Source organism: Bubalus kerabau, chromosome 4 (genome assembly GCF_029407905.1).
Source record: "Bubalus kerabau isolate K-KA32 ecotype Philippines breed swamp buffalo chromosome 4, PCC_UOA_SB_1v2, whole genome shotgun sequence".
Classification (NCBI taxonomy): domain Eukaryota; kingdom Metazoa; phylum Chordata; class Mammalia; order Artiodactyla; family Bovidae; genus Bubalus; species Bubalus kerabau.
Window position 1 is genome coordinate 23,128,212 of NC_073627.1, and position 7,772 is coordinate 23,135,983.

General features: G+C 42.9%; 1 long non-coding RNA gene across 1 annotated transcript in view; it reads right to left on the reverse strand.

Annotated features, from left to right (window-relative positions):
- LOC129649011 (uncharacterized) overlaps positions 1 to 5,682 on the reverse strand; it is a 21,348-nt gene extending 15,666 nt beyond the window's left edge. The window contains exon 1 of the long non-coding RNA XR_008712936.1: positions 5,392 to 5,682. This is a non-coding gene — a long non-coding RNA (uncharacterized LOC129649011). The remainder of the gene's footprint in view (positions 1 to 5,391) is intronic.
- Between the last annotated feature and the right edge of the window lie 2,090 nt (positions 5,683 to 7,772).

Here is a 7,772-nt window from a genome sequence, read left to right on the forward strand (position 1 = left end):
GAGTTTGGGGAAGAATGGATACATGCATATGTATGTCTGAGTCCGTGTTCTGTCTACCTGAAATTCAATACACAACAAAAAGTTTAATACAAATAAATAAGTGAAACTAGTCTATTAGCATCCCATCCAACTTTCTACCAAGCTTTTTAATCATTTTAACATTGAAATGGATCTCTACAGAAGTCCTGGTCCAATAACCACAGGTGAAGCACCAGAGCTTTCCAAAAAAGCCAAAGTCTTCACTCTTCAAAGATGCGACAGAGTAAAGCCAATGCTCAAGTATCTTCACAGCTTCCCTCTGTGTCTCTTCACAAGTGGGGGACCAAGCAGTGTAAGTCCAACCCAGAAAGGAGCATGTCAGGATGCCCAAGTAAATTCTTTTCCATCGTATCTTTGAGTTTCAGTTCCTTTCAACTCTGTGTTTACGTTCCTCATTCCGGGGACATTAACAACTTCTCTCTAAATACTTATGATTACAGTAAGTATGACACAGATTAAGAGTTTCACTGAAAGGCGATCTGTTTTCAGTGTAGGTAAGCAAAGTCCTCCTTCACCAAGAAACTATTAAGGCCTGTACAGATTAAGATGATCACAATCATCAAGTTGTTATAATGTTTAAGTTTTTAAGTCATTAAGACCCTAGAATATTGTCCATTCATTCTAGGCATGTTTTTTTCACAATTAAATACTATACTCGTATATGGCCTTTAATCAATAAATACTTTTAAGATTTATGTTTGGATAGATAGATAGGTACCCTGAAGTGTTTTGTTGGTTATTTGTGTATCATAACAACATTGGTTCTCCAACTTCCTAGATGCCTGGGATCATTCCTGTGTGTGACTCACTCTGCATCTCATTTATTCTATTACAACATCTACTTGTCACCATCTTCCTGAAGAGGATTAAAGGGTTTCTAAAATATATTTGCAGTGAGGTCATGCAAAAAAGGAAAAGAAGACTGTCTCTGACATACTTCACAATCTGATGACCTAACCATACTTACAATTTTTACTAAAGAAGTTTGTATGTGCATATGTGTTAGTCACACCAGTACATGGACTATCCTGCTCACCATAAGTCTCTTTGAAATTTAAATTAGAAGCCATCTAAAAAACTTAGTCACTAAGTTGTATCCAACTCTTTTGTGACCCCATAGACTGTACCTGCCAGGTTCCTCTGTCCATGGGATTTTCCAGGCAAAAATACAGGAATGGGTTGTCATTTCCTCCTCCAGGGGATCTTTCTGACCCAGGGATTGAACTCCTGCACTGGCAGGCAGATTCTTTACCACTGAGCCGCCAAGATTAAAAACTACAAGTCACTTTATGCTAATTTTTAAAGTATGCATGCCCAACACTCATATATGTGATATACATACACACATATATTTTTGAAAATTTTTAACAGTAACAACTCTTCTTGACTGAGTTTTGCACCCATAGCCTCATTTAACTCTTATCACAACCCTGTAAGGTTTTATTATCCTCATTTTAGAGTTGAGGAAACTGGGACTCAAATGGAGTGAACTAATTGACCTGTGGTCACATAGCTAAAAATGATGACACCATCATTTGTACCCAAGATTCTTTCTACTGTGTTGCACAAAGTCAAAAATTGTTGTTAAAGAGCTATGTAAAACCTAGACAGAGGCAACATGCTCTGATGAACTCTTGCTAATGGTTTTTATCTAAGGTGAAGGTCCAGGGATAAGAAATCCGAATGGGCATGGTACTAAAATAATACACAGGAGTTAGAAATACCCAGGACTAGGCAGGAACAGAGTCTTTGACCTGAGAGCTCCCTTCCTATTGCCCAAATTTTGAAGCATTCACTCCTCTGTGCTCTAGAGGTATTCTCTTAACTTACCTAAAACCCTACTAGTCAATACCAGAGAGGAGCTTCAGTTCAGTTCAGTTCAGTCACTCAGTCGTGTCCGACTCTTTGCGACCCCATGAATTGCAGCACGCTAGGCCTCCCTGTCCATCACCAACTCCCGGAGTTCACTCAAACTCACGTCCATCGAGTCAGTGATGCCATCCAGCCATCTCATCCTCTGGCGTCCCCTTCTCCTCCTGCCCTCAATCCCTCCCAGCATCAGAGTCTTTTCCAATGAGTCAACTCTTCGCATGAGGTGGCCAAAGTACTGGAGTTTCAGCTTCAGCATCATTCCTTCCAAAGAATACCCAGGACCAATCTCCTTTAGAATGGACTGGTTGGGTCTCCTTGCAGTCCAAGGGACTCTCAAGAGTCTTCTCCAACACCACAGTTCAAACGCATCAATTCTTCAGTGCTCAGCCTTCTTCACAGTCCAACTCTCACATCCATACATGACCACTGGAAAAACCATAGCCTTGACTAGATGGACCTTTGTTGGTAAAGTAATGTCTCTGATTTTGAATATGCTATCTAACTTCCAAAACCAGAGAACCTCACCCCTTAGTCTGACCTTATACTCACTCCTACTTTCTACCAAAAATATCTCTCCCCATATTTTCAGAGAATGAGAAAAAAAGAGAAGGATAAAGAGAAGATGGTCATGATGGCTGGGCCATAGTCAGAATATGTTCAAGAGTCATCTGTTAGAAATATTTTAATCAGAGTCCCATCACAAAAATATGCTGTTAAGGATTTCCAGCACTCTAGGAAGTAGTAGTTTGGGAGTCAATATCTAATTCCAAGTTTATATATATATATATATATATATATATATATATAACACATATATAACAATGATATATTATATATATATCAGCGCCTCTTAAATCTTAATATTCATACCTATAACATGGGACTCATTACAAATGCAGATCTGGGTTTCTAGTAGATCTGGGTTAGGGGCCTAAGATTCTGCATTTTTACAAGCTCCCAGATGATGCTGAGGCTGCTGATTTATCAACCGCACCTGGAGGCATAAGATTATAGATATGCATTCAATCCATGTCAGTCTATCCCCTAGACTGAAAGTCTTATCTTTAAGCTGTCTCAATAGATGTCAGGCAGGAAAGGTAGCACCATTAGAATCCCATTAGCACGGTCTTTCTCAAAGTGAGTGAAGCTTATCGGAGCACTAAGTGAGGGCTTGAAAGAAGGTGTTTCTTGGTTCTAGTCAAGGGTAGAAAACAGAATAGTCTGGAAACTTAAGGAGATCCATCACCTTGTCCCAAACTATTTCTGGCGTCGATGTATTAGCACAAGACCTGAAAGGTTCACCACTATCCAGAGTCATTGATGAGGATGCAAAATGCCTTGTCAACGTTGTCTATTGCTTTATCAAACATGGCAATAACAAGCATGCCACTATTTACATATGAATATCGGCTTACAAAATTCTTCCTAAATAATCTTCAAGGACCATTTTTTTATTCAGAGAACTAAATGATGTCTGAAGTTTTAAGGAAACCAACAATTCTGTGAAATGATGTCCTGTTCCACACTAAACTAACCCAGCTTGGATTGGTTGCTTTCATTGTTATTGATGTTATTGTCTCTGTTTTCAAGAACTCACGCATGAATTGGAATAAGAACCAATCAAGAAATATTTATAACGTTCCTAACATGTGACTACTATGGAGCCAGTCACTATTAGGAAGACAAAACAAGGAAGTTAGTAAAGTCAGAACTTCAGAGAAGGAAATTAAAATATACAAAGCAGTCCTTTTGCCCAACTGCCATTCCTGGCACCCATAATCATAGTAGGTAGTCATTATAATTACTACCTTTGCTGGTTTCATGATAAGTAAATTGATTTGGGCTAAGAGACAAAAAAGAAAGCAAGTCTCTTCAGTAAAGCTTTTTCCACCCTCTTGGAATTTTCTCCCACACTCAACAAAAACTTCATAAAGCCATCCCTGACCCTTCTGCCCAGTTCCACCAAGTCAAGTCCTACAATTGACCTCACACCCTTCCCAAGCATCCAGGCATTTCCATGTGACTTTCCCCCACCAGGCCCCAGCCTGTTTTTCCAGAGGGCAGCCGTCATTACCTGAATGGCAGGTTTGCCATGCAAGCTGCCTTAATGTGGGGCTTTGTAGACATCACACCCGAGTTGTCATTAATGTCCTCCGAAAATAATAATCAACTGACAGACCCAATAAGGGCATTCCAAGAAAACATTAACCCAAGCATTTGGGGAAGCCATGGAAAATCTAAATTTATTGACCTTTTTGTTCTCTAAAGAAAGATCTAACATACACACGAAGACAATAGTCAGCTAAAAGCTTATGAACTTCATTTGCTACAGAGCTAAGGGTTGGATGAGCAGCTCTGGGGAAGGAGGTAGCATCATTAACCATTCCCGCGTGTACAAAGGGCTGGAACACTGGTAAGAGACCTTATTGTGGGGATGTGGGTGATTCCATTTCTCACTGTGTCCTTTCTTCTTCCCTCTACCATGTTAGGTGGTTAGAAGGTTCTAGAAGAGACCTCTCTACAGGAGACAAGGTATCATCTATCTTCCTCCTCTGCCCCCACCTCTCATGTAGATGCCCCTGAGGCCAATATGACCCAAGGGAGGAGATGACAGCACTCAAGTCTGCTGTCCACCCCAGCCACACTGTCCCTGGGCCAAGCAGAGGGTAGAGTGACCAGGATCAGGTTCTGAGGGAGGCCACAGTGGGGCTACCTTCTAATAGCAGATGTCCCTCCCCCAATCACAGGAACCAGAAGGAAGAAATAAGCCCCCCAAGGACAAGCACAGGCCCGCTAACTACTTTTACAGCATTTGTTGTTGTTATTCAGTTGCTGAGTTGTGTCTCACTCTGCGACCCCATGGACTGCTGCACTCCATGTCTCCCTGTCCCTCACCATCTCCTGGAGTTTGCCTGCATTCATAGCTATTGAATCAGAGATGCTATCCGACCATCTCATCCTCTGCCGCCCTCTTCTCCTTTTACCTTCAATTTTCCCCAGCATCAGGGTCATTTTTACAGCAGGCATAGGGTTAAAAACCACAGCTTGTGACACTTTAGGTATTGAGACACTCAACGGCTGGGTGAGAGGGAAACACACCACAAGAAGTGGGGGAGCAGTGGAGTTCAGGGCTGGGAGTTCAAGGCTTTGATGCACAAATACTCTCTTCCAGGATCTTCCTGGTAGTGTTTGGAATCATCTGCCTCACCTCCCCCACCAGGAACATGTACGGGGGAGAATTCAGGGCCTATTCCCATACCCCTTTAGAAACACCCCTTCTAGGTGGTCTGTGCAACACTTAAAGGATCCAAATGACGTCTGGAAGGCACTGCTGTGCTTGTCTGGTTCCCAGAGCAGGGGAGACTTGAGGCCCACAGATATCTGCATCCTGCCTGCCCCCACCCAAGCTTTGTTTCGGTGCCTGCAAGTAACCTCTGACATTTATATACTTATGTAAAATCATCTCAATATAAAAAGCACCTGCAGAGGTTCTCCTTCTCTTGGTCTCTTCTCATTTCCGCTCCTCTGCAGTCAGCTCAGTGGCAAAGAATTTGCCTACAATGCAGGAGCCACAAGAGACGCAGGTTTGGTCTCTGGGTTGGGAAGATTCCCTGGAGGAGGGCATGGCAACCCACTCCAGTATCCTTGCCTGGAGAATCCCACGGACAGCGGAGCCTGGTGGGCTACTGTCCATAGGGTCGAAAAGAGACGAACACGAATGAGGTGACTTAGGTCGCACGCCCATGCTCAGCTAAATGTTTCTTTGAGGGCATAGACAGGGCAAAGTAACCTTCGGCTAGCAGAAGTGGAGTTGGGGGGGTGGGGAGTTAGGAGGAGGGGGAGAGGAATTAGAGCAGGCAGCAACTGTTGTACCTCTTTTCCCCTCAAACCCCCTCAGGCTTGTAGGAGACAAAATCCATTTACAAAACAAGTACAAAAATGGGTTTGAAGTTAAGCAGCATAAAAATATTTTTTTCCAGTTCCTGCCTTTACAATTATCCCCTATTGTAAGTGCTGGATCCCTTTGCAAGACAACTTGTCAGGGATTATTTCCATACTGGCATCTATGTCTTCAAGGCATCCAAGTATCTTGTGTATCTTTGAACAGATCAAAAGGCAGAAAGAAAAATGTTTTTGGATCAACTCCCAGAAAAATCTCAAACCAGATTTTCCTGGGATATTTCAGGCCAGTCAGTGCCTGTTATTTTATACTGTGGCTTCTTTTAAAATATGGATTAAATGACATGATAAATGAAAAGATTAAAAGTTCACAATTCCAGCAGCACTGGGTTCTAAGTTGCTGTGCTATCTACTTAAAAAGCTCCATGGACTTTTACCATCCTCTCTGCTTTTCGGGGTCCCTGCTTTGAGACAGGGAAAGCAAAGCAGAGAGTAATTGTGTTTGGCAGGAATGTTGTAAGGGGAACCAGATTTCAATTCCAAATAGGGCTGGAACCAGATATATATTCTGATCTGACTATTTTCTTGTTAACTACGGGGCTTCCCTGATGACTCAGTGGTAAAGAATCTGCCTGCAATGCAGGAGACCCAGGTTCAATCCCTGGGTTGGGAAGATCCCCTGGAAAAGGAAATAGCAACCCACTCCAGTATTCTTGCCTGGGAAATTCCATGGAAAGAAGAGCCTGGCAGGCTATACAATCCATGGGGTGGCAAAGAGTTGGACACAACTTAGCAATTAAACAACTGAGAGGGGCTTTGACTCTTTTGCACACAAACACGGCCAATTTAAAGAACACCCGATAGTTGGTGTAGTGTAATAATTTAAAAGATGGAAACAGGGGCGTCCCTGGTGGTACAGTGGATGAGAACTCGCCTGCCAGTGCAGGAGACAAGATCCTTAGTCTGGAAAGATTCCACTTGCTGTAGAGCAGCAAGTCCCGCGGGCCACAACTACTGAGCCTATATGCTGCGACTACTGAAGCCGGTGCACCTAGAGCCTGTGCTCCGAAACAAGAGAAGCCACCCCAGTGACAAGTCCACACACCACAACAAAAGATAGACCCTTCTCACCGCAACTAGAGAAAGCCCACACGCAGCAACGAAGACTCATGGAAACCAAAAATAATAAATAATTAAAAAATAAAACATGGAAACGGATTTGCTTTTCCTGTAGATCTTTCATGCTTGTGGCAAAAAAATTAAAAACAAGATAAAGGATATAGTTTGCTTTTTGCTTTTAAAATTGTCACGTTTGCCAAATGCTTTTCGAGATGACTGACCAACTGTTGCTCCACCGAGAAGTAATGCTGCTCTTTGCAAAATGCCGATTTGAACCAAATAGGAAGAGCAGCAATGATGATTCACAAACAGGTTTCCCTAGATGCACTGGAAATCGAGTTGCTTTAGCAGTGATGTGATATGAAGGGCAAGAGCGCCCCCTGCTGACCACAGAGGCAATTTAGGCCTGAAGTCCGTATTCTTTTACGTGATCAGGGCTCTCAGGTTTAGCTGAAATCTGTATCCATACAACTTCTTGAGGAGGTAAATGAATTCCTTCTCAATTCATGCCCAAGGCCGGATAGAAACTTGTTCAGTTCAGTTCAGTCCCTCAGTCGTGTACGTCTCTTTGCGACCCCATGAACGGCAGCACGCCAGGCCTTCCTGTCCATCACCAACTCCCAGAGTTCACCCAAACCCATGTCCATTGAGTCAGTGATGCCATCCAACCATCTTATCCTCTGTCCTCCCCTTCTCCTCCTGCCCTCAATCTTTCCCAGCATCAAGGTCTTTTTAAATGAGTCAGTTCTTCGCATCAGGTGGCCAAAGTATTGGAGTTTCAGATTCAACATCAGTCCTTCCAATGAACATCCAGGACTGATCTCCTTTTGGATGGACTGGTT